This window comes from Cavia porcellus, unplaced genomic scaffold (assembly GCF_034190915.1).
Source record: "Cavia porcellus strain 051 isolate PalLab524CR breed Dunkin Hartley unplaced genomic scaffold, mCavPor4.1 scaffold_11, whole genome shotgun sequence".
NCBI classification, from domain to species: Eukaryota; Metazoa; Chordata; class Mammalia; order Rodentia; family Caviidae; genus Cavia; species Cavia porcellus.
In genome coordinates this window covers 23304405-23330177 of record NW_026947494.1, presented here as the reverse complement: position 1 = coordinate 23330177, position 25773 = coordinate 23304405, and positions in this window count along the sequence as shown.

The window sequence follows — 25773 nt, the reverse complement described above, 5'->3', positions numbered from 1 at the left end:
TCTCAAAAACAAACAAACAAATATTGTGCAAAACAAGTATTATCTAACCAGTATTTTTAAAATTAAAGCTGTGGTAAAAATAGCCCAATAGTAAACCAAGTCTCAATTTATGGAAAGATAGATTACCCTTGGTCCACTGTCTGGAGCAACAGACCTTCCTGTTGGGTTGAAGTCACTATCATATGCATCACCTCCTATTCCAGAAGCTGTAGCATGTATTTTCAGATGAGAAATTTTTGTTTTCTTTTATTTTCCCCAGTGCTGGGAATAAAACGTGGGGGCTTGGGCATGCTAGGCGACTACTTTAACATTGACCCACATTGCTAGTTCCAGATAATTTGCTGTATCATGACATTTACCAATCCATAGATTTTGGAAGGTCACCAACATGTTTTTGTTTTTCATTTTATACTCTTTCCTTTTAATTCAACCCAGCAGTATTTCATTCAATATAACATTGACAAAGACCCTGTGAGTCTCTGAGTGTATTATGGGAATTCATTTATTTGGCTGTGAAGGTACTTCACAGCACATTCTAGAATATTCCTTTCTCAATTCTAGCTTCTGTAAAGATAGTTGGGGACCCATGAGTCACAATAAGTCTCCATCTATGTGAAAACACATTACCAGCATGGAATCTTTTTATTAACCCATGTCAATTGCATATATTAATGGCATTTAGTGTGATGTCTCCACTAAAGCACACCTTGATCATACCTACCCATTCATTTTACACTGTTTTCTCCTTGTCCTCCTGCCCCTGCCATCTTTCCAGCCTTAGTATTATATTTGAGTTTCCATGTATGAGAGAAAATGTAGCGTTTATCTTTTTTGCTACCTTATTTTGGTTAAAACTATGTCCCCAGTTGCATTTGCTTTGTTTCAAGTGAAAGAATTCTGTTTTTCTTTCAGGAAGCATTACCCTTCATTGTGTGTGTATCATGTTCTCTATATTCTTCATCCTTTGACTGGTACCTAGGATGTTATGGTAGCTTTGTTACTGTGTGTAGTATCTCAGTAAACTCTGGACATGTGAGTCCCTTCTTTGTATGCTTAGTATTGTTGCTTCAGATAGACAGAGATTGTTTGAGGCAATAATTTCTGTCTGTGATGCCTCATTTTGGACATCCACTTCAGAGCACACAAAGCTGATAGTGAAACTTCTCATTTTAGCACATTTTGAAATTTGGATAAAACAATTTTACAAATCATTAGGTCCTGGATTTATTATTTTCTTGTTTGTCATATTAAGGTATCTTTCTTCTTGCATGCTATACAAGCAACAAAGAGATACCAATCCAGCATTAACATTTTTTCAATAAACTTACCTGTATTGTACCAAACAAAATGCCTTTTATTATACAAAGACAGAGGCTGTGTTTACAGGTGCTATTTGAGTTATTCAAGTATTTGAGAAAGAAAGTGTCAGGTTTTCGTTTGTTTTGCTTTGTTTTACTTTTTTTTTTTTTCCCTCCAAGAATAATGGCATCTCACCAAAAGAGGATGCATTTATTGTCTTAGGGAATGTTCAGTGATATATATTTCACCAATTATTTATAGTCACACTGTGGCAATTTGCTATCGCTATGGTTATAGCTATTCAGTTAGAAAAGCTGTACAAAATTAATCCTTTATTTTTCCTAAGGTAATCAGTTATATCACCTATTCCCTGAAGGGTATTCTAGTTAGCCTCAACTGGAGAGAACACTGTCTACTGGGTTTCAGTTTGATGGATTCTTGTACATTTAATTTTTTCTATATTTTTACATTACCCCACCTCAAAATGAGATCTTTATCTTTTTATTGTCTAAAGCATGATATGATCTATTGTGAAGTATGCTGTAAGACATTGTTGAACAAAACGTCTGCAACTATATTTTTGTGTCATATTTAGATGAGATCTTAACAACTCATTCAGTGGCTTTACTAAAGTAACACGCCATTGAGAAGCCACTGATGATTGTTGGACAGAACTATTATATATTCAGGAATAGAATTTAGGAAGGTAATTTAAATGAGGCTTTATAATGCATGGGAGCAGGATAAGCATGAGGCCAATCTTTCTACTAGGAACTAATTTTACTAATCTTGGTAGAAGCAGTATAGATCATTCTTGGGGGCTGAAATTTACTGTGGAAAAGAAGAAAGACATAATAGGAAAAAATCCATAGGAAACTATAAAAACTCAGTACTGATGTGTTTAGAAATAAAAGGTGCTTATTTATTATGTTTTAAAAAGTTGATTAGCAATTATAAATCTTATATCTCATGATAAAAGGTGAATATTCATTCCACATGAACAGTAAATTAAAAAAATAAAAAAATATAAATTTGTATCAGTGTATCTCCAAGGAAGATATCAAAAACTTTTTTTCTTTTTGTGTTACACTAAAAGTTCTTTAAATAACTTCATGGCTCTTGGCTTGAAATTGACTTTGAAATACTCATAAACTCATTAATATTGTAAAATGCAAAAATGTGAGTACATATTTAAATTCTTAGCTGAAAATATTTCCTGTTATTACATTTTTAAAAAATCTGTTGCATCAAAGTTAAGCATCACTATGTTCTAGAAACGTATTCAAAATATTATAAATTAAAATGTTGTCTTTATGTATGTTATATATTTCAAGTTGTAAATTTCACTGAGTGTGGATATATTTAATAACAAAGGTTTAACTTATCTATTAAATGGCAAAAATGCAAATAAAACTTTTTCAAAGTATTATAAATATACAAACTTCATAAAACACATAGACTTAGGGTTTTTTTGCTTTGTTTTGTTTTGTTTTGTTTTGTTTTGGTTTTGGTTTTGTACCGGGGATCAAACTAATGACCACACATTTGCAAGGCAGACACTTATACCACTGAACTAAATCCCCAGCCCTTAGACTTAAGTTTTTCTACTGTGTACTAAAGAAGCGATAATCTGAGTGAAAATAAAATTAAAAAACTTAAATTTGTGTTTTTGTTAAACATTGAGAAAGTATATATAATTTTACTAGAAGAGTTTGAAAAGCAGGTGTTATTAAAATCAATGTACATATAAACAAATACATAAAATTTATTTAAAACCAAGATAATAATTATTTTGCTTTCTAATGATTTTGACAATCATATTATTATTCCCAGTTTTTAGATTTTGTGTACTGTAGCTGGGCAGTAGAAAGACTAGAAGTTATATACAGTTCTATGAATCCCTTGTCCAAATCTGCATTTAATTTCACTGTCTAGATGGTATTGTTCTCCTGCATTGTTTTGTTAAAGTTCTAGCACATGGAACCTCAGAAAGTGATGTTGTTAATAATGTTTTCTTTATGGAAGAATTGAGATACAGTAATTTTGATTGTTGCTATATTTATAAATAGAAAAATGTGAATTCAGAGAGGAAAAGGAGAGGATGAGAAGATGCAGCTAAGGAAAGAAGCCAGGACATCTCCTTTCCTCCAGCTCTGAAGAAAGATCAAGCCTTCGCACACCTTTATTTTAGATTTTTATTCTCTTAAACTCTGGGATATTGAATTTTTAATCTTCAAATCATCAAGCTCATGAAAATTTTATAATAATTTTAGCAAACTAACATAGGAGTATCTCATCATGGCAGATATTTTGGAAATATGAAAATTGGCAAAGATTATAAACGATGTTATTTATTTCTGAAGGTCCTTTGGTAAACATTTACCAGAATCCCCCTGGGTGGGTGTGTTTCTTTCTATGGAATTCACTAAAATTATTGCAAGATTTAGCATCATGGACGACCATCCTGTCTTCCATGAAAGATTTCAAGTTGAAGCAATGGTTAATGTACTAATCATGTAGTATTCAGTCTCATAAATATTATGACATATTTTAAATCAAAAGTGAGAAACTGTACTTCCAGTATTAAGTAGGTGATGACAGTGGCAGATGGCAAAGTTGGATTTGACCAGGCCAGATTCTGTGAAGATGTGACATGAAAACAGACCATGAGCTGACAGAAGGTAAGTGAGTTTAAAACAGACAATGTGTACAAATACGTTTATCAGTGGAACATTCATATGTATACCCAGAGGGGCTAAAGTAATACTCTACCTCATGGTCATTCCAATAAAGAAAAAGTTAGTAACTTTTAGTTATTAAGATGCTGGTTCAAGGTGAGTTTTATCTATAGAGTCAAGCTCATTTATTCAGTATAAATACAACATCCCACTTAGGAGGCCAATACCTGTGAAACAGGGACAGGGGAAACTTCCATGCCTTCTTTGTGACGAAGGAGCCATCCCAATAAAATTTGCAGTAATTCAAGTCCTAGGAAAAATAGCTTACATTTTTCAGTCTCCTTTATCCCAGCCCACAATTTCAATGTATTCATCTCACTTTTTCCATAATTACTAACAATAAATACAGCACAATGGAATAATACGATTAAATTTGAAATAAAATTATAGATTGAGAAATATGTGGGATTTCTCAAGTTTCTTATGTCTTACTTAAGGCTATTGATGACATCCAAAGATATGGTGGTGTTCAGTTAATAAAAAAGGACAAGTATATAAAAAAGTGTTCTTTTTTGCTTTTAATATAAAATTAATTAAATATCAAGGGAGGCCAATGTGGCTCTGAAATATTTTTGAAGAGATAGTCCTCTTCACATGTATTGCAAAAGGTGAAATTAACTAGACAGACCTTCTTCGTGATGATGACATTCTTGATTTTAAAGTCACATGGCTGAGGTATTTACCCAAAAGTTTTCAGTATTATTAAAACATTATTTTGAACCATTTCTAGACTTGTCTGAATCAACTTGCTCTCTTTACAGTTTCAAGTTCAGTAATATTAAGAGATTACTGTCTGGCTTAAAATTAATAAATAAAGTAAATTTAGATCAGTGTTGTTGTAATGGTAAATAATAGAAAGAACTTACAATTTATGTTATAATATTTATATTATTTTTCTTAACACAACTACCAAAAATTTTTTTATAGTTATGAATTAACCATGTAATTACCACATTCATAATAAAATTTGCAGCAATTACTGCTCAGAGAGTTTAAACATGCTTGGGAAATCTATGGCTAGTTTTAAGTTTATACTTGATCTTAGGCATATCCCAGAATTATCAACGTTTTGAAGGCCACAAATTAAGTAACTCACATTTGACTTCTGGTTCCTTGTCTCAAGTAACCATAAGCCTTCTTCCTATGCCATCTCACTTACTTTCATGACCATATTCTTGTTTAGAAGAAATACAAATTATCTTAGTGTCTATTGAATCTCTAACAATATTAAATGTGATAAAGTAATAAGAAAAACAAGGTCTTCATGCTTTGAGAAATAAGAACAGTAACAAAGCAAACCATATCCTGTTGAACATGCTGCTTATGAAGAAGAAATGTAAACTATTGCATGATAGAGTTTTTGAGATGCTGGATGTTAATAATCAGTGAAGTCTTCTTACATAAGAACATACTTGCTTATGACTGAAATCAAGTATGATAAGAAGCAGTGTAGATCAAGAAAAATATGTTAGAAAGAAGAGAAGAAAGAGCTAAGGATCTGGCTACATTTTTGGAAAATTTCAGAATTACAAAAAAACAAAACAAACAAACAAACAAAAAAACCCAAGGGCAGAAGACGCATATGAAAAAATAGAAGAATGCAATGAGTGAATTAAGAGATGTTAGTAAATGTATGGGGATATCTGTATCCTGCAGGGCCTTATGAAGGCTCATAAGGTCTTTAAAATATATTTGAGGATATAAATCATCCCAAGAATTTGAACAGAAAAATGGGATGATTTTATAAAAGTTTCAAAAGGATCACTCTGACTAAGTTCCATAGGCAAAATAGAAACAAGGACGTAATTTGGGTTTGTGGCAGTTTTCTTTGTAATGAGTTAATGGTAACCTAAAAGAGAATGATCCTGGTAACAATTTGAGAAGAAATTAGTTGCATTTATTTCAAATATTCTATTAGTCAAGAGAAATTGCTAACATATTCATCATGGAGGAATTTGAGATCAATACAAACAATTCCATCTACATTTTAGTCTGTCAAATTGGTTTACTTGTGTTACATTTAGAAAGACTTAAATTTGAAGAAAGATATAGCTTTCAAGTAAGAAAGAAATTTCATTTTGTACAATTTATTTGAAGTGCCAATCACATATCGAATTCCAAAACACCACTTAAAGTAAATGCATTATAAAAAAGGAAGTTATTTGTATGGTGGTGTCCTGTCTTATCTTGGAAATAAACAATGTACTTTATTTAATTTTATAAATTGTAAAATTTTACACTAATCATTATGAATAATCATACATAAGTTTTTACTTTCTTAATAAATAGCAGTTAAATATATATTCATTTTTGTCTTCTGTATAAACTTTTTTTGTTTTTTCTTTTTTGTTTTGAAAATATCTTTTATTCTATAATTCACACTGACCTTGAACTTACTATGTAATCCAGGCTGACTGTAAACTCACAGTGATTCTCCTGCCTCAGCCTCCCTAGTCCTGGGATTACAGATTTGAGTGAGCATTTCTAAAGTGGAAGATATGTTCAAATATCTTTTCAAAAATTCATTGATATCCTTATGTACTTAAGTGTATTTGAGTGAAGATCAAGATCATATACCTTTTATGTTCTCCCTTCTTTTATAATGTCTAGTGAAACTTTCCAGATCCTTACATGCCAATAACTTTGTGTGAAATTTGAGGCTTATAATCAGTCAATATTATAATGCTATTGGGTTGTAGCTAATTGGTTGTATTAACTGGTTGTAGATAATTTTATGGGGGGACAAATAAATTGAAAGACAGCTAAGATGAAATCAAGTGATAATTATAGGTTAATTGTATAAGAACTTGATTCATCAGCGTATACTTTGATTATTTGACTTTTTGTTGATGTAATGAAAATGTGGCTTCAGAATGGTAAGACTTCTGGGAAGATGTCAGAGTGGTAAGCAGCAGAGAAAACATCCTGAGAATCACCATCCAGATGAAGGAATATAGCATCATGAAGAAGACAAGAAGGAAGGAAGTGGGTCTCCTGGAACTCGGAAGAATCTGAAGTATGAATTGAAGCCCACAGAGAGTAAACAGAAAAACTTCAGTAGAGAAGAAGGTGGTAGCTGGCTGTGCCTTTGTCTGGAGCCAGACTCACTACATGAAAAGAGCTTTTGGAACCTGAGAATACATGATGACAATGACGGTGATGGTGATGGTGAAGGCTGTCAACCCCATAAGCCTCTGTAGAGAGCCACAACAGTAAAGGGGAGTAGTGAACCTGGAGTACTACACTGGCTGGGGTTAAGTGCAGAGGACTTAGTTCTCCTAAAAGACAGAGTGATTGCCCAGGAGCAATTTTGAAGACTGACTGGATAAGCCCAGAACCAGAACTGCTGCCAGGTTCCTCCAGCAGCTCCTAGCTGGGCGCAGATCCATGGAAGCTACTTGGGGTGTGACAAGCCCAATGAGTCTGGTCTCAGGGCAGGCCTACAGGATCATCACCTACTCTACCATAAAGCAGTGGCTGGCTTACAGTGTACAGTGGCACAATTTGGGATTCTGTCTCCACAGGCTGTCTACTAGTGAACACAGAGAGAATCCTGGAAGTGAACTTTTTTTCTTTTTACTTTTTTTCTTGTTGGTTTGTTTTGATTTATTCAATTTGTTTTTTATTTCTCTTTCTTTTTTTTATGAGTGTGAGAATGGTTCCTAATTTCTTCATAGGTGTGACATTGTTCTATTTTTTCTTTTACCTGTTCCATCTCTCTTTTCCTTTAGTCTTCTGCTCCAATTTCCCCAAGTTGATAGTATCCATCTTTGTCTTCCAACTTTACTCGTAATCTCTTTCTCTCTTCCCACTTCTCTATTTTCTCCTTCATCCTTTTTAAATTTTATCCCTGAGAGCAAAATTGACATATGGCAGACTGCATGCATATAATTACCTGGTTTATCCTACTTTTTGTTATATAATTACAAATCTAGTTCATACGGTTAAAACTTGCAAATTAAGGGTTAGCTCAGTTTGTTGTTTTATAGGCTGTGATTGATGCTATTGGTACCATTATGGCTACAATTGATGTAACTTTTCTAGACAGCTGATGGCCCTAAAAATCCATGACTGAGGATAACTAAGTGTTCTAACAAATGCTGTGGCACAGTGCCAAAGAACCAGAGGCTAAGCCAAATGAGCAACAACTTCTCATCTCCAATAAACTAAAGAGGTAAGATCTTCCAACAGACTCAAAGCCCAAACACTGGCTACACCTGGAAAATCCCTCAAACAAATAATCATCACCTAAGTGTCCTAAATATCATCAATAAAGAAGCCCACCATAGGCAATTTACAAACATTATCCCAGGTATTAAACTAAAAAGAAAAGAAATTAGTAGACAATTTAACAAGATGCAATCCCAGACACCCAGTACACCAAAGGCAAACCCAGCAGGAATGAGGTGGGACAGTATGACAGTCCACCACCAGGTCTCTTTGAAATGGTAAGAACAAAGCAATTGAATGAGGCTCTGGAAAAAATGAAGAGAGAAATAATCTCTCAGATAACTACAGAGATTATCAAAATACACACCATGCTTAGTGATGTCAGAGCAAACACAGATTAAAAAATGGATGAGTTTAAGCAAATTATGGAAGCACAGCATAGTAAACTAATAAAATCCATAAAGCAGATTCAAGTAGATATCCAGGAGAATAAAAACTACTCAAAGCAGATTAGGCCAATATGAGGACAGGATCTCAGATATTGAAGGCAGGCTTATATTTAGCCACCAGAAAATGAAAATTTCTCCAAACTAACAAGGATCCAGGAGAAATCAATCCAGCAGCTACTAGAAGGGACAAAGAAGAATAATTTAAGATTAATTGGAGTCAATGAAGAAGCAGAAGACTCCATAAATAACATTAAAAACAAATTCATAAACATTGTGTCAGAGGATTCCAGAAATTCAACAAAAAAATAGAATCTTAAAAGCTGTTGGGGAAAAGAAACAAATCACCTATAAAGAAAAGCCCATCAGAATCACAGGTGATGTTTCAGCACAAGCTCTCAAGTCAAGGAGAGCTTGGAGTGAAGTATTATAAGTTCTAAAGGAAAACAATTTTCAACCAGATTGATATATTCCACAAAACTACCTTTCAAAATTGATGGAGAAATAAGACACTCCCATGGCAAAAACATCTGAGGAAATTTATGATCTCCAAGAAAGCACTTCAAAATGTTCTGATGGACATTCTAAAAAGAGACAATAAAGATTACAGTTACATGAACTCCAACAGAAAAAAATCCACCATGAAAGGCAAACAATTAGATGAAAATAAAATAAAAGGGGGAGCCAACAGCAGGTCAAAAACATAACAAGGATAATTCAAAACATATCAGTTTTAACCATCAATTTTAATGGCCTCAGATTACCAGTTGAAAGACACAGACCATTAGAATGGATCAAAAAGCAATGTGCTATATACAAGAAACACAAGTAATTAAAAAATAAACTCATACACCGAAAGTCCAAAGATGGAAAACAGTACTCTATGCCACAGGAATCTAGAAAATAAAAGGGGGGAGGAGGTAATCTATTTGCATACAAAGAGAAATTCAGGCCAAGACTGATTAAGAGAGATAAACAAGGTCAATGCAACTTCATAAAGGGCAAAATATAAGAAGAAATAACATTCATATATGCAACAAATGTCAATGCACTGAACTATATTAAACTATTACCAATGGACATGAAAAATTTTTTTAAAAATCCCTATTACAACTGTACTAGGAGACCTCAATACCCCCCTGTCACAAAAAGACAGATCAATTAGACAAACACTAAATAATGAAATATTAGAACTAAATCAAACTTTTGAGCAAATGGAATTAGTAGATGTCTATAGAGTATTCCACCCCATATCAGAATATACATTTTCAGCTGCACATGGGACATTCTCCAAAATAGGCCATATACTGGATCATAGAACATGCCTCAGTAAATTTAAAATAATTGAAATTGTTCCTTACTTACTATTAGACAACAGTGCAATGAAACTGGAAATCCATGCCAAATGAAAGAACAAGAACTTCAAACACTCATGGAATTAAATAGCCCCCTACTGAACAACACGTGAGTCACAGATGCAGTTAAAGAAAAAATTGGACAGTTTTTACAGTTGAATGATAATGAAAATAAACATACCAAACTGATGTGACACAATGAAGGTAAAGCAGTTTTAAGAGGGAAATTTATAGCTAAATGCCCCTATCAGGAAAACAGAGCAAGCCCATATAAGCAACTTAATTTTGAACCTCAAACTTCTAGAAAAAGATGAGCAAGCTAAAACAAAAGGTTATATAAGGGAGAAAGTTATAAAGTTATAAAGCAGAAACTAACACACTGGAGCCAAAAAAAAAAAAAAAAATACAAAACATCAGTGAATCAACGAGATGGTTCTTTGAAAGATTAACTCAAATTGACAAATCCTTGCCCAACCTTATCAAAAAAAGGGAAGAAATGACTCAAATCCATGCAATTAATAATGAAAAGGGCAAAATCATAACAGACTGAAGACATAGAGAAAACCATCTATATCTACTTTGAAAACGTGCATTCTAATAAATTGGAAAATAGAGAAGAAATGGACAGATCCCTAGGTACATATGAATTATCAAAGCTGACTCAAGAAGATATAATAATCCTAAATAACCCAATATCAATAAATGGAACTAAAGATGTAATTAAAAACCTATCAACAAAGAAAAGCTCAGATGGATTAACTGCTAAATTCTATAATAAATTTAGAGGACCTAATATCACTACTTCTCAAAACTTTTTAATGAAATTGAAAGGGAAGCAATAATCCCAAATTCATTCCTGGAAACAAGAATTACTCTGATTCCAAACCAGAGAGGGACCCAACTAAGAAAGAAAAATACAATGCAATCTCTCTAATGAACCTAGACATGAAAATCCTCAATAAGATCCTGGGAAACATATTGCAGAAAATCATCAAAAAATATTTCATGCCATCAGTATGTGGGATTCATTCCAGGGATGCAGAGATATTTCAATATAAGTAAATCCATAAATATAATGCACCATATTAACAGACCCAAGAACAAAAAATATATGATCATCTCAATACATGCAGGAAAAACTGTGTCAAGGTCCAGTACCCATTCAAGATTAAAACTCTACAGAAAATAGGAATAGATGGTCTTATCTCACCCTGATAAAGGCCATCTATGACAAATCAACAGCCCATATCGTACTAAATAGACAAAAATTGAAAGCTTTCACCTAAAAATCAGGAACAATACAAGGTTTCCCACTGTCTCCACTCTTATTCAATAAATTCCTGGAAACTTTAGCAGAAACAAATAGACAAGAGTAAGAAATAAAAAGAATAAATATAATAAAAGAAGTTAAACTATTGTTATTTGCAGGTAACATAATACTTTACTTAGAAGATCCCCAAAACACCATCAAATGGCATCTAGATTCAATAAGCTAATTCAATAACACAGCTGGTGACAAAATCAATACTGAAAAAATCAATAGCCAACTTGTACATGAATAACAAACTCACTGAGAGACAGAGAGAGATCAGGAAAACAATACCTTTTGCAACAGCATCCAAAAAAAAAAAAAAAAAAAAAAAAAAATACCTAGGAGTCAATTTGATAAAAGAAGTAAATGATGCAAAAGACCTACATTTAAAACTATAGTACTCTGACAAAGGAGATTGATGCAGTATTAGGAAATGGAGAGATATCCCCTAGAGTTGAATAAGAGGTGCAATACTTCCCAATCTGTTATACAGAGTCAATGCAATCTCAATCAAAATTCCAATAACAAATCTCACATAATTAGACAAAGCAGTCCTAAAATTCATCTGGAACCAGAAGAGACCTAGAATAGCAAAGGCAATCCTGGGCAATAAAGACAAAGCAGGGGAAATCACAATCCCTGACTTGAAATTATGCCATAAAGTTACTGAGATAAAAGTGTGTTACTGACAAAAACAAACACCTGAAGGTCAACAGAATAGATTAGAATATGCAGAAACAACTGAAGACCCACTAAGGCACCTTATCTTTATTAAAATGTAGGAAAGAGCAAATCATTTACAAGTGGGATTATCTGAAAATAATCTGATGTAATAAGGATATGGAGAATTGTTCTCAAAATATTTTGACACTGTCAAATCTCAAAAAAATCTTAGAATGGCTCTAACAAGGGTTAAGAAAAAACAAACCCAATTAAAAGAGTTGGGAATACAGATTAAACATATGAATTATTGTTAGAAACACAGGAAACTGGTGAAGGTATAATGAAAATAATGTCGAGATAAAAGACATAATATAATAACAAGAATATATAATAACTCATTCATATTAAAAGAGTAAAATGCAAAATAAGACAAACTAAACTGAGGTTTCTGGAGAAGATGGTGGATCAATAAGTAGCAAGATAAAGAATGTCTCTCAGACAGAGAGCTCAGACACTAGAATTTAACACCACAGGGAAGACCAGACAAAAGGAGAGGGAGTCTCACAACCCAGGAAGAAACTAAGGAAAAAGAAAAAGAAAAGGAAAATGTGGACAAAAGCCTGAAGCCAGATGTGCTTTCATCAGAGCCAGTCCCAAACTGTGCTGGGTGCCGTGGAGTTTGATGACTTGCAGTCACATTGAAATTGGCAATTGGCTAGCCCAAGGACTTCGGCAAGAGGATACACCACAGTGGAGATGGAGCCGGCATGTAGATCTGCACTAGCCTGTGGTGAGTGCTCAGAATTTAGTCCTTCTTCAGGTAGGGATGACTGGCTGGGCAACATATTGGAATCTGGCAGAGTGGTCCTGGAAGTGTAATAGCTTCATTTGGCCACTCCTGGTGCAGAGCAGATTGGTTGGAATGGCTTGGACTGGGTAACACCCTTAAATAGGAGCCAACAGCCAGGGACGAAGTTGCCCCTGAAAGTCTCCTGAACTTTTCCCATCTGTGTGACACACACTAACATGGTGAAGACCCCTAACATGGTGAAGACCCTGGTGACTTGACTAGCTCAGAAGTGAGGGACAAACCTGAACTGCCCTTGCTTATACCTCAGTGATTAACAGCAAACTGGAGAGGGCAACAATCCCTAGTCAGCATGCTTCAGAGTAACCATAACCAATAGAGAAAGGGCCTGGGATCTCTACTATACACCTGTATGGAAGAAACCAAAAACATGACTAGACAAAGAAACCAAAATAATCTCCAGCAATCAACCAGGGAATATAGGTCCAGGAGAGGTAAACATAGAAGAGATGAGGGCAGCAAGCATGCAATATTGTAAACAGCATCACGTGACATAAAGAAATATCTTTGTGACATTATAGAACTCAAAACAAACACTAATATAAGTAAAGCAAGATGTAAGATGACTAATAAAAGAAATGCTAAGTACCCCTCAAGAAGACACAGATGGAAGAATGGAGGAACACAAAAACAAAGGAGGGAAATCTTCAATGAAGAATATAAAAAAAATCTAGAATACATTAAACCAATTCGAAGATATTACCAGGAAATTAAAAACTTCATTGTAGCTGATTGAAAGAAACTAAAGATAGACTATCAAAACTTGAAGACAGGTTTGTAATATGTGATCATAAAAAGAAAGATATCTTAAAAGTAACAAGAAACCAAGAAGTAATAATACAAAGGCTAGATGACAAGAGGATCTATAACTTAAGAATAAAAACAGTGAGTGAAGAAGCAGGGTAAACACAAATGAAATACAAATGCTATTGACAGAAATAATTAAGGAAAATGTCCCAAACATAGAAAAAGGAAATGATATTCAGATATATGAGGCATACAGAACTCCAGACAGCTACAACCAAAACAAATCTACACCCAGATATATAATAATCAAGATCCCAGAAATTCCTCACAAGAACAGAATATTAAAAGCTATCAGAGAAAAAAACAGATCACCTATAAAGTAAAACCCATCAAAATCAAGACAGACTTCTTGACAGAAACCATCAAATCCAGAACAGCGTAGAGCAAAGTATTCCAAGCCTTCAAAGAAAATAACTTCCAACCCAGATTGATGTACCCTGAAAAACTATCAAAATTAATGGAGAAACAAGATGCTTCCATGATAAAGAGGAACTGTGGGAGTTCATGACCACCAATTCAACACTGCAAAAAATACTGAAGGACATTCTAGAAAGAGAGAGAAAAAAAAAAAAAAAAAAAAAAAAAAGGGTTTAAGGAACAGTGGCAGAAAGGCCTCAATGAATGGAGCAGACAGACAGTGGAATGAAGGAGAAAAATAGACATCCAATGGCAGGAAAATAGCATAGTAGAGATGAGGCAGAGAAGGTTGGCTATAATCTCTAACATAGATGGCCTTGATACACTAACAAAAAGAAACACAGACAGACGAGATCAGGAGATAGGGTCCACTGAGATACTCAGTATAAGGAATATAATCAACCTGAAAGAGGGTTTACAGACTGAAAGTCAAAGATGAGAAAGTAATGTTCTATGTGACAGGGAACCACAGAAAATTAGGGGCAGCTTGTCAAAAAGCTGCTCATGGGTTGGAAAAACATGACACTTTTGTGCAGTGGAGAACTACTCAGCTATAAGGAAAGAAAAATTTGAGGCTTTTGTAGGTTAAGGAATACAACTTAAGATCAAGTTCAGGAGTACAAAGGTTCAGAACTACATAGGTAAACAGCCTGTTATCCCTATTAATCTAAAAATTAAAGGAGTTAGTGGGACCCAAAATGTACAATGTACCCTGTGAAAGTGAAAGGGGAAGAAATATCTACAAATGGAAGGCAGAGGACATTGTTAATAGTGCATCAGGATTTAAAAAAACACATTATTCTCATTGCTTTGTTTAGTTTGACTATTTTCTGTTCTAGTTTGTCTACTTGTACTAGATTTGAGAGTGCAGCTATTCTAAAAATAACAGCATATGCTATGATAACCATCCTTAATTTTCTATTAACTTAATCTGAAGGTCTATATTACTTACACTGTCTTATTATGATTGATCTTATTTGAATCTGGTTTGTTAGATCACTGTCTTGTTTTGACTGATTTAATTTGAATCTGTTAGGTTTGATAGTATCAAGTCTGAGAGTATAGGAAACTACTCTGAAAATAACACGATCCACTGGGGTAACCTATTCTGTTTTGACTATTTCCTTCTTTTGAAGTTCTTTGATGTCTTCAATGTTTTGTTTTTATTGACATTGGTATGTACTTCTATGTTCAATTTTTACTATGCCTGATGATATAGACAATTCTATTGAAGATAACAAGAGACATCATGGTAAACATTGTAGATCACCTTATATTGTGGTTTTAATCTTGTGCTATGTCCATCCTTTGTTTTCAATCACTCTGCTTGTTTTGTTTTTTCTCATTTGGTTTTTTTCTTTACAAAATAAAATAAAAATAAAATACAAGCTAGACTGCTTAAAATGCAGAATAGACTCAATTTTATAAATGTTTATTAATAAAATTAGCATAATGAAAATACCAAAGTTTTTAAAAATGAGATTCTTGAAAATTCAGGAAATCAAAGAGTTTATAATACATTTAAAAAGCATAATATCTTACAAACAAACAGCAAAAATGTAAATGGGCCCTGAGAGTACACCTTATGAAACATATGAAAGTCAAACAAAGTTATTCATTATTAGAGCAAAAAATGAAGTTATTCATTACTTCAGGAAGTGTTGTTATCTACGTGCAATTCCAACAATTTATGAAGTGGAGGCAGGAGGATTGTCAATTTGATACATTCCTGGACAACTTGTCGAGACACTGCTCAAAAAAAAAAAAAGCCTTGGACACAACCAATGGTAAAGTTTAGGAATCACTTTTGAGTACAGCAAAAAATAATAAAATAATAAGATGAATAAATTCATATATATGAAGTCAATTCAATTCTGACAGAATCCTCATAGAAATATAATAGAAAATTAATAGATTTTTAAATAATGTATGCATACATAAAGAAATCTCATATGTAAAACATGATTTTTGATAAATATACCACAAATTACACAAAACTAATTCCAAATAGGCCATTGACCTAGAGGTAAAACAAAAGTGTACAATTTCTAGAAAAGGAAAACACAGAAGAAAACTTGCATGGTACTAGGCTTAGTAATAAAATTTAAGGTATGATATAAAACACTCACAATCTGAAAGTGAAGAAAAATGGACTGTATCAAAGTGTTTAAAAATATTCTTTGGATGATACTAAAAGAAAACACAAATCAATGCCAGGGGTGAATATTTGCATCATACCTAGCTGATGAAAGACTGACATGTAGAATACATATAATGTATTGTTAAAATTCAGTGAGTAAAATATGATTTTTAAAATAATGGACCAGAGACTAAATAAGCTACTTTATCAAAAAAGTACACACCTGAACAATCCTGGGAACAGATATTCATCATTGTTATTAGAGAAATGCAACTTAAACCTGGAATATATGCACGTGAACTAAAATAAGTCAGACACAAGTACATATCCCATGTTCTCGCTCATACGGAAGTGGATGAAAGTAAAGTGGTGATTACCAAGATCTGGGTGTTTCTAGGAACAGAAGGTAAGGTTGGAGGAAGTTTGGATGGGTATGATCCATGCAAGTTGTATAGAAGTGTAGAAACATCACAGTGAATCCCATTAATATGTGTTAATTTACTAAGGGGAATGTTAAGCTAAATTCATGTCAAAAAATAAAGTGAAAACTCATAATGATTCTCAAAACTGATAATGACTCACAAGATTAATTACATACCTATCATAATAGTTAATACTAACAAAAACTGTATCAGAATTTTCCACCTAGTTTCTTGGATAGACACTGGTACAGTCACTTTGCAAAACAGTTTACTTCTGACAGAAGTAAATGTTCAATTTAGACACAATAATCATACTGTTATTTTCTCAAATCAATTAAAAACATACATAAATATTTAATACAACTTTATTTATTATGAAGAATAATCTGCAACAGTCCAGTTATGTGTTAGCATTGGAATATAGTAAGTCCCTATTAGGAATATTGGAGTTGCCAAGTTTCACAGGTGTAAAATTATGAACAAATATGATTTATGAATATTTCACCAGAATATAACTTGTTCATAAGTGAGGGACTTACGGTAAACAGATTGGTTGGTGCATTAGTGCAACAAAATGTGAATCAACAAACGACTAACTTGCAAAACAAAATGAGTAAGTTTCAAATGTATTTTATTAAGTGAAAGAAGTCAAAACCTAATGTATCCCTATTGCTTGCTTCTAATTTATGATAGAAAGGCAGGACCTCAAAAAAATCAAAATTATGTGATGAAGATATAATCAATGGTTATCAGGACCTGAGGATAGAGTACATGGGCTAAAATAAAATGGGTATCCTGATTTACTTTAGGAAACAATGGCACTACCATATTTTTGTGATGGCTTCATGAAAAACAAAAATGATCAGAAGAATACACTCTATAACATTCACAATGGAATTGTTAACATTAAGCAAATAAATAGGCAGTCAATAATAACAGGCTGTGACTGATAATGTTAAGAATTTGAAGATATAAAATACCTCTTCAGGGTGCAGCTGTGGTGAGGTGAACTGAAACAATGATCTGAAAAATTCTATGGACATGCCTCCTGTTTAAGAAGGATCTCAGGTATGAATGTGTATTTGTGCATGCATTTGTTTCTATCCTTGTGTGTGCTTCCAAACTATACACACAATTGTGTTCAAAGTACAGCTATTCACATTGAGCATACTGCAGGCCTGTAATCCCAACATTAATGGAAGCCAAGCAGGGGGATTTCTGTCATTTTGAGGCCAAGATGGATTATGTAATGAGTTCAAGACCATACCGAGTTACAGAGATGCAGTTTCAATCCTTAATGGACTTCCTATTGTAGTCTGTACAAAATACCTGCATTCTTTAGTTTGTGTTTCCATCTCAAAAGGCAGTGATTGCTTCATTCATTTCTCCTTCTGTTGTCCTAGCTCTTTCTCTGACTCTGACTTTTTGTTTTCCATTTACTATTATAAGTATTTTTCTGTGTGCATTGGAACAGCCTTCATCATCTCCCGAGATATTTTGGGTCATTCTTCAATCACTCATAAGTGAATCATTCTTCAATATTAATCCATGTTTGCTGTACATCATAACTCCTCAGGTACCATGAATTTAGATGCTGGCAGCTTTGTGGGGCATCTGTGCTCACTATGACAAGATCATAGGTGGTAGAATGTTGGGCACACTTTCAGTGTCAATAAACTATAGCACAAGTGTGGTTAGCAAATGTCAAGTGACAAACATGATATTATGAGTTGTTATTTTGTAGGTACAGTTCTGACAGTAGAGACTAGGAGAGCTTCAAAATCTTATTTTAGACTTGTTAAGTACCAAGGCCACCCCCAATGAACTCCAAGCAGCTAATAGAGCCTGATTCCAGTTCCAGGAGACAAATGTGTGTGAGTTGACTTCCAGCACATGGGGGAAGTTTTAGAACATCACTACCAGCTAGTAAGACCATGCTCAGTGTCCAAAATACCAAAAGACACACGGGAGGTCCCCACAGCCCTAACTGGGCAACACTCAGTGACCTCCAGGCAACTAGCAGCTGTCTGCAGTTTGCCCTGGGAGCCAAAAGTGGGCCAGGTGCCCAGCACACAGGGGAAGCTTTGAAATGTTGCTTGAATCCCAGAAATCCAACATAAGAATAGAATATTAAAAGCTGCTAGAGAGAAGAGACAGATCACCTATAAAGGAAAGCCTATCAGAAGCACAACAGACTTCTCAACACAAACAATGAAGTCAAGAAGAGCATGGAGTGAACTATTTCAGATCCTAAATGAAAATGACTTCCAACTCAGACTGATGTACCCTTAAAAACTGTCCTTCAAAATGGATGGAAAGATACTTGCATGAAAAGAACAGCTGGAGAACTTCATGATCCCCAAACCAACCCTGCAAAAAAATACTGAATGACACTCTAGAAAGACATAGGAAAAAACCACTAACCAAGGCAAAGAATTAAACAGAATGGAAAGATAAAGATGCAACAGCAGAAAGAGAATATGTCAAAAGTAAAACAATGTATATTAGTTATAACTATTAATTTAAATGGACTCAATTCAATAATTAAAAGAAATAGACTGGCATAATGGGTCAAGAAACAACATACAACCATATGCTGTATAAAAGTCCATCTAGCCCAAAAGGAAACTCATAGACTGAAAGTCAAAAGATGGAAAACAATACTTCATGCAAAAGAACCCCCTCAAAAAAGCAGAGATAACTATTCTGTTTGCAGACAATATGAACTTCAAACCAAGAATGATCCAAAGAGATAAAGACAGTCACTACAACTAGTTAGGGGAAAACTTCAAGAGGAAGAGATAACAATTTTAAATATATATGCACCAAATTTGGGAGTATCCCACTATACAAAACAAATATTAACAGAAATGAAAAATCAAATAAGCAATAATGCAATTATACAACAGAAGACCTTAGCACACCATTGACACCAAAGGACAGATCAGCCAGACAGAAAATCAGCAAAGAAATAACAGAACTGAATCACACCTGTGAACAAATGGACTTGGTAGACGTATAGAGTATTCCACCCAACATCAGAATAAACCTTCTTCTCAGCAGCATATGGAACATTCTCTAAAATAGACCATATACTAGCCCGTAGAACATGCTTAAGTAAATCCAAAAGAATTCAAATTATCCCATGCATGTTATTGGATCATAGTGCAATGAAACTAGAAACTAAAACTAATGACAAAAGAAACTTCAAAAATCCCACAAGCACATGGAAACTGAATAACACACTGGTGAGCAATCAGTGGGTCACAAAGGAAACTAAAGAAGAAATTATAAAATATCTACAAAGAAACAAAATACAAATACATCTTACTGGAAGGGACTCCATGAACGCAGACCTCAAAGTAAAATTTATTGTGGTGAATTCCCGCATCAGGAAAACAGAAAAAAACACAAATAAACAACCTGTTGCTATACCTCAAACATCTAGAAAAAGAAGAGCAAGTTAAGCCCAAAGCCAAAAGAAGGGAAGAAATTATAAAGATCAGAGCAGAAATCAATAAAACAGAAACTAAGAAAACAATACAAAGAATCAATAAATCAAAGAATTAGTTCTTTGAAAGAATAAATAAAATTCGTAAGCCTCTAGCCAACCTTATTAAAAGAAAAGGAAAGAAAAAACTCAAATTCATACAATAAGGAATGAAAAGGATGAAATCACTACAGACCCTGTAGAAATACAGAAGATCATCCACACCTCTTTTGAAAACCTCTACTCTCATAGGCTTGGTAACATAGAAGAAATGGACAGATTCCTAGAAACGTATGCATTATCAAAGCTAAACAGTTTATGAGAATCGATTATACAATGCATGATGACATGAACAGCTACTTTGAAGAAAAAGAAACACTGTGGTATCCAGTGCTGATTCTGTAGCACAACGCTGTGAAGTCCAGAAATACTATTATCTTTTGTTCATAGTGATTTTAGTCTGTATTGTATTGTTTAAATTCAACATCTATGAAGGTATGGACAGCTATTTTGAAGAGAACGAGACATACTGTGGCAGCCCTTTTGATTTCCCTATTAGCAGTTTTGAAAGCCTATAATGCCTTCATCATTCTGTTCTGATCAGTTTAATACTATTTTGTCTTGTATGAATTCATTGAGTGTAAAGATATGGGCAACTATTTGGAAGAAAACAAGAGACAATAAAGTAGCCAGTAATGATCTCCTGCTGTCTTGCTTTGAAATCTGTGTTACTTACATTGTTTTCTTCTAATCTGCTTTGTTCTGTTTTGTTAAGTGTTGTTTCACTCTCTCTAAAATAAAAATTTTTAAAAAGTAGTATAATAAGCTAACTATATATATATTTCAAGAGAAAAATATTTTGTATAGGATGATTCCATTGAATAATTTATTTTTAAGCATATTTAATGACAAAATATTCTGAAATATTTGACTTATATATTTGTTTTTATCATAAGCACAATAGTGAGAGGTGAATAATATCACTTAACATCTATATAAAGTTGAACTTTTGGTAATTTAGGAAAACTGTGAAGACAACTTCAAAGTTATCTCTTGAAAATGCAGTATTGTAGATTCATTAAGTACATATTACTCTTAATAGCTTATTTGTGTAATATTGCATAATCACAAATTAAAATGCCTTGTTAGACTTGACAGAAGCATGAATACATTTATTTATATTATTTATATTTTTTCACCATATTCATAAAATAGGGAGATTTAATTTGAAATGCAACTTTTTGAACTAGTGCTGCACATATTGTGTACTTATATGTATATATAAATATGTGTTATTAAATTTGTCTTCATTTTTCACAACTTTTATCAGCAGCTAGCATAGGTTTTTCTTATTTGTTTTTTTGTTGCTGTCAGCAAAGCTACCCCATGGTAATAATCTGTTTTATTCAATGCTACAGTACATTGCCTTTGTTTTCTATGACCTTCTTTTCTTTTTTTCTCTCTTCATTTCATTTATTCTTCTCTTTCTTTCTTTCTCTTCTTTTGTTTTTGTCTGGTTTTGTTTTCTGGTGCTGGGGAATCAGACCCAGGACTGTGTGGTGCTAGGCAAGTGTTCTCCACCTTTGAGGTATATTCCCAGAACTTGCTACTTAAAATAATTATTTATACAGTTGCAGTATTTTTAGGCTGCTGCATTTGTATTTTATCGAAACTACATATAATTTCTATATTTGAATGCCTGAATGTAGTTTATAAATTTCAAAATATTTTTGAAGTGTACATGTCTTCTGTAATATTACATGTTTCATTAGATAAAAGCAATATTTATGCATAATCACAATTGCTTCTGCATTAAAACTTTTCAAGTTTTCTATCATATCTTTTAATTTTTCCTTTGCAAATCTGTTCCTGCTTATCCTGTTTTCCCTGACTATTAATTGGTAGAATTTCCTGAATTCAGAAATTTAGTAGAATTTTATATAAATAAAATGATATGGTATTTGCATATTTTAATTATTTGACCGCTTCACATTTGAGTATGTGTGATTATTTACTGTGTTTTTAAATAGGGCATTCTATATATTCTTGTTTTTGTGTCCCAATATATACAATATATTTAGCAGATAATTGTTTAAAATAATTCAAGTAAGTGAAATAATGAAATACTTTATTCAGCCAGCTTACACATAACATAAACACCTTTTTAGTTTTCTTGAAATAGCTTTAACTCATACTTAACTGTTTTGTAATGGTTTATATCCTATTGCAATAGCTAATACTCTAGTATGAATTTTTCAAGAACACTTTGAAACATTTCCTGAAATTTTCCTCAAAACATTAACTCAGTAAAGATTTTCCTTACTGCTATATTGCCAAAAGTTTCTCTTTCACCTCTCCTAAATCATAAAGTGATGTGCACAATTCTTATTAACTCCACTGACTAGAAATCTTTACAGGATGATTGATGTGAGTATTCTGAAATGAAGCAGCTCCCAGCATTCAGAGCTACAAAGGTGATTACTGAAGATGATGGACTGCTAAATTCTGCAGGAGAGAGAATTTTTCTCTTATGGCGTGATAAACGACAGCAACTTCTCTGTTAATTTACTTTTCATTTTGCTTTAACCTCTTTATTTTTTTAAACTTAAGTTTTCTAATCCATCTTGAACTCAAAAATGACTTACAAAGCATTGTTTAAAAAAAAAAAAAAACTTTAAAAATGTCTCTATGAAACCCAAGGTACCTGATTAAATAGAATGACAATGTGTAGTTTGATAATTCCATCAAATTTAATTCAGTGCTTTCTTTACAAACTTTATCATGGCCTTGTTAAATTTAGCAGACTTTACCTATGACCAGTGTCTCATTTATTTTTGCAGCCCTTGATGGTATTCACAGTTCTGAAATCAGCTCCTGCAAGCCTTTGTCAAAGTAGTATAAAACCACCCAGAATTAACAATAAGATTTTGAAGTGGAATTTAATCTGATTTATGTGCTTATGATAAATTACCTAAGCACATAATCATGTGCGCATAAAGTTTCTTTTTCATGTTCTTGTTTTACCGTTGTGCAAGAAGTCATTTCCTTTTGCAATATATGCTTTAACATAAATTGCAGCATATCCACAACTAAGCATTGCTTCTTGGTGTATTTATGTAAGCATAAAAGTGAGTGACTGAATACTGCTAATCTAAATGTATAGCTCTGCCAACATTTTTAGAACCTGTCTTGTTGATAATAATGAGAATGGCATAGTTTATTAGAAGTAGGGTGCTATGTTCTTTTTGAAATAACATTTATTTCACCAATATTTATGTAAATGGTGTAAAATACTCAGTGAATGATGCATTTCTCTCCATTTCCTTTCCAGTTACTGATCAGGAAGTTAGAACGAATTATTGCCAGCTAAGTGAAAAATTTGAATAATTTAAATATTACTTGCTTTCCTTATCATTCAAAAATTTAGCACTGAACTGAGTTAACTATATGCAGAGCTAGCAAGCCCAAAGTACAGAAACTCAAAATGACTTATAAGTCAAGTGATATATAAAATTTTTTGTTAAATAATATACCTGTTTCAAACTTTACATATTCCTTAATAATTTTTGATGCCTATATATTTAAAAACCTAAGTTTAAGGATGACAACAAATATGTAAATATTATATTTATTTATTGTATACATCCTAGGCAGCAGGAATACACTTTGAGTTTTATTAGTATTGTGTTTTTTAATCTTCACAAAGTTCTACAATAGTTTTTAGTGTTACCACTGCATAGATAAAGAAATTAATATGCAGAGATAATAGATGACATTTCCAAGTCATTGGAGGATTAACAGATGTCTTTTTAGTCTCGTCTAACACATTCATATGAGGTTAAATATTTAAATTGTTTCAACACAACATTAATTTTAAGAAGAAAATAAGCCTTTACCAGCTCTTGCTCAGATAAGCAGAATAAGACTATTTAAAGCATATTTTTTGAAGTGAAGAAAATAATTGACACCCTTCCACAGTCCTGTTACTTTGTTTAGTTTGATTCTCAGCCGGTTCAGTTTTCCCCTTATTCAAAGCATTTGCATATGTTTGGACTTTTGGTAGAGTCACAACCTGTTATATTTAAAAGAAAATATTATCTTCCCCTGATTATTTTCTTCCAATACTACATTCAGTTATTCTTACACTCACACTGACTTTTCATATATACTTGATAGAGTTTAGGATACAAATAAAAAATTTACGGCTCAAATTATGAATGTATACGTTATGAATTTAGTCAGGGTCAGTAATCTAAAATAGTTATTATTAAGTGGCTATATAAGAAAAAATGCTTAAGTAAATAAATGTGATAAAATTTAGTGTTCAATTAAAGTGCATCATTATTCTGTTTCTATGATGGAATGATCTTTAGTTTATTAGTAATTTTTAAAATAGCAAGAAACTTAAGAATGTTAATAAAATATAACTTTAAATTGCTTTGTATTCTTTTCTATTGCAGAACTGTTATGAATTGTGTTCACTATTAAATTTTGGTTTCAAAATGCGGGTTTTTTAATTAGCAGAATTATTTTCTTGGGGATAAAAGTTTTATATATCAGTTCGAAATTCCAATAACTTAGGTATAACTGCTTTCATTCAAAGGGAAGAAAGTGATTATCTTTGTGGGTCATAGGCACTGGTAAAAATACTGATCTGAATGTTCTAGACAACTAAAACACACATAGTCATGAATAATGGAAGGAGTGAGAAAACATCATTATTGCAATATGCAAAATTGACCTCCTGAAAATTCCCAAATATCACGCAAAATAGAACAATTTTGTGCTTCATAAAATTTTGCAATAAAATAAAAACCTATATTGAAACATATTTTATCAGTAAGTAAAATGATGAAAAATCAGACCAAAAAAGAGCAAGATGCACAAGTAAAACACGTAAAACAGTGAAACTAACAGGAGGGCCCAGATCAATCATATGTGAGCACTGGGTCAGAGTTTAAACTTTTCAGTAAATGATTCTAGATCAACTAGCTCTTCTAATGCGAAAAAAGGGTTAATTTTAGCTTCGTTCTTCACAATCAAACCCAGGAAAATTTCAATTCATAATGCTAATGATCAAATCATAAAGCTTCCAGAATGAAACACAGAAGAATATTTCAAGGCTTTGAATTTGGCATCTTAGTTTTCATGTATTCCAGGAAAAGCACCAATCCCTAGTGGAAATATTTATAAGTTGTGTTGAATTACAATTAAATAATCTCATTATCCTCAAATCACTCTTCAAAGTTACAGAATAATAGCAAATATATGTTAGACAGTGTACAGGGTATGAGGCTGGGTTCCCCCAAATTCTGAAAATTTATACCAAAATACTGAAAAACCCAAAATTAAACTACATTTCACATATTGGATATCCAGGTGATTCGTAAGAATATAATCATTTTATTTATTTATGTATTTATTTATTTTTTGGATACCAGGGATCAAACTCATGACTGTGTGCTTCAAGGCAGGCGCTTATGCCACTAGGCTAAATTCCCAGCCCAGAAAATAATAATTTTAAAGCTTCAATGAAGATCAAGAAAATGCAAAATAAATTATGATATAACATCACAGCATTTCCTACCGTTAAATAAAATTTAGAAAATCAAAACCACAAAATACATTTTACACTATGTGTTAAAA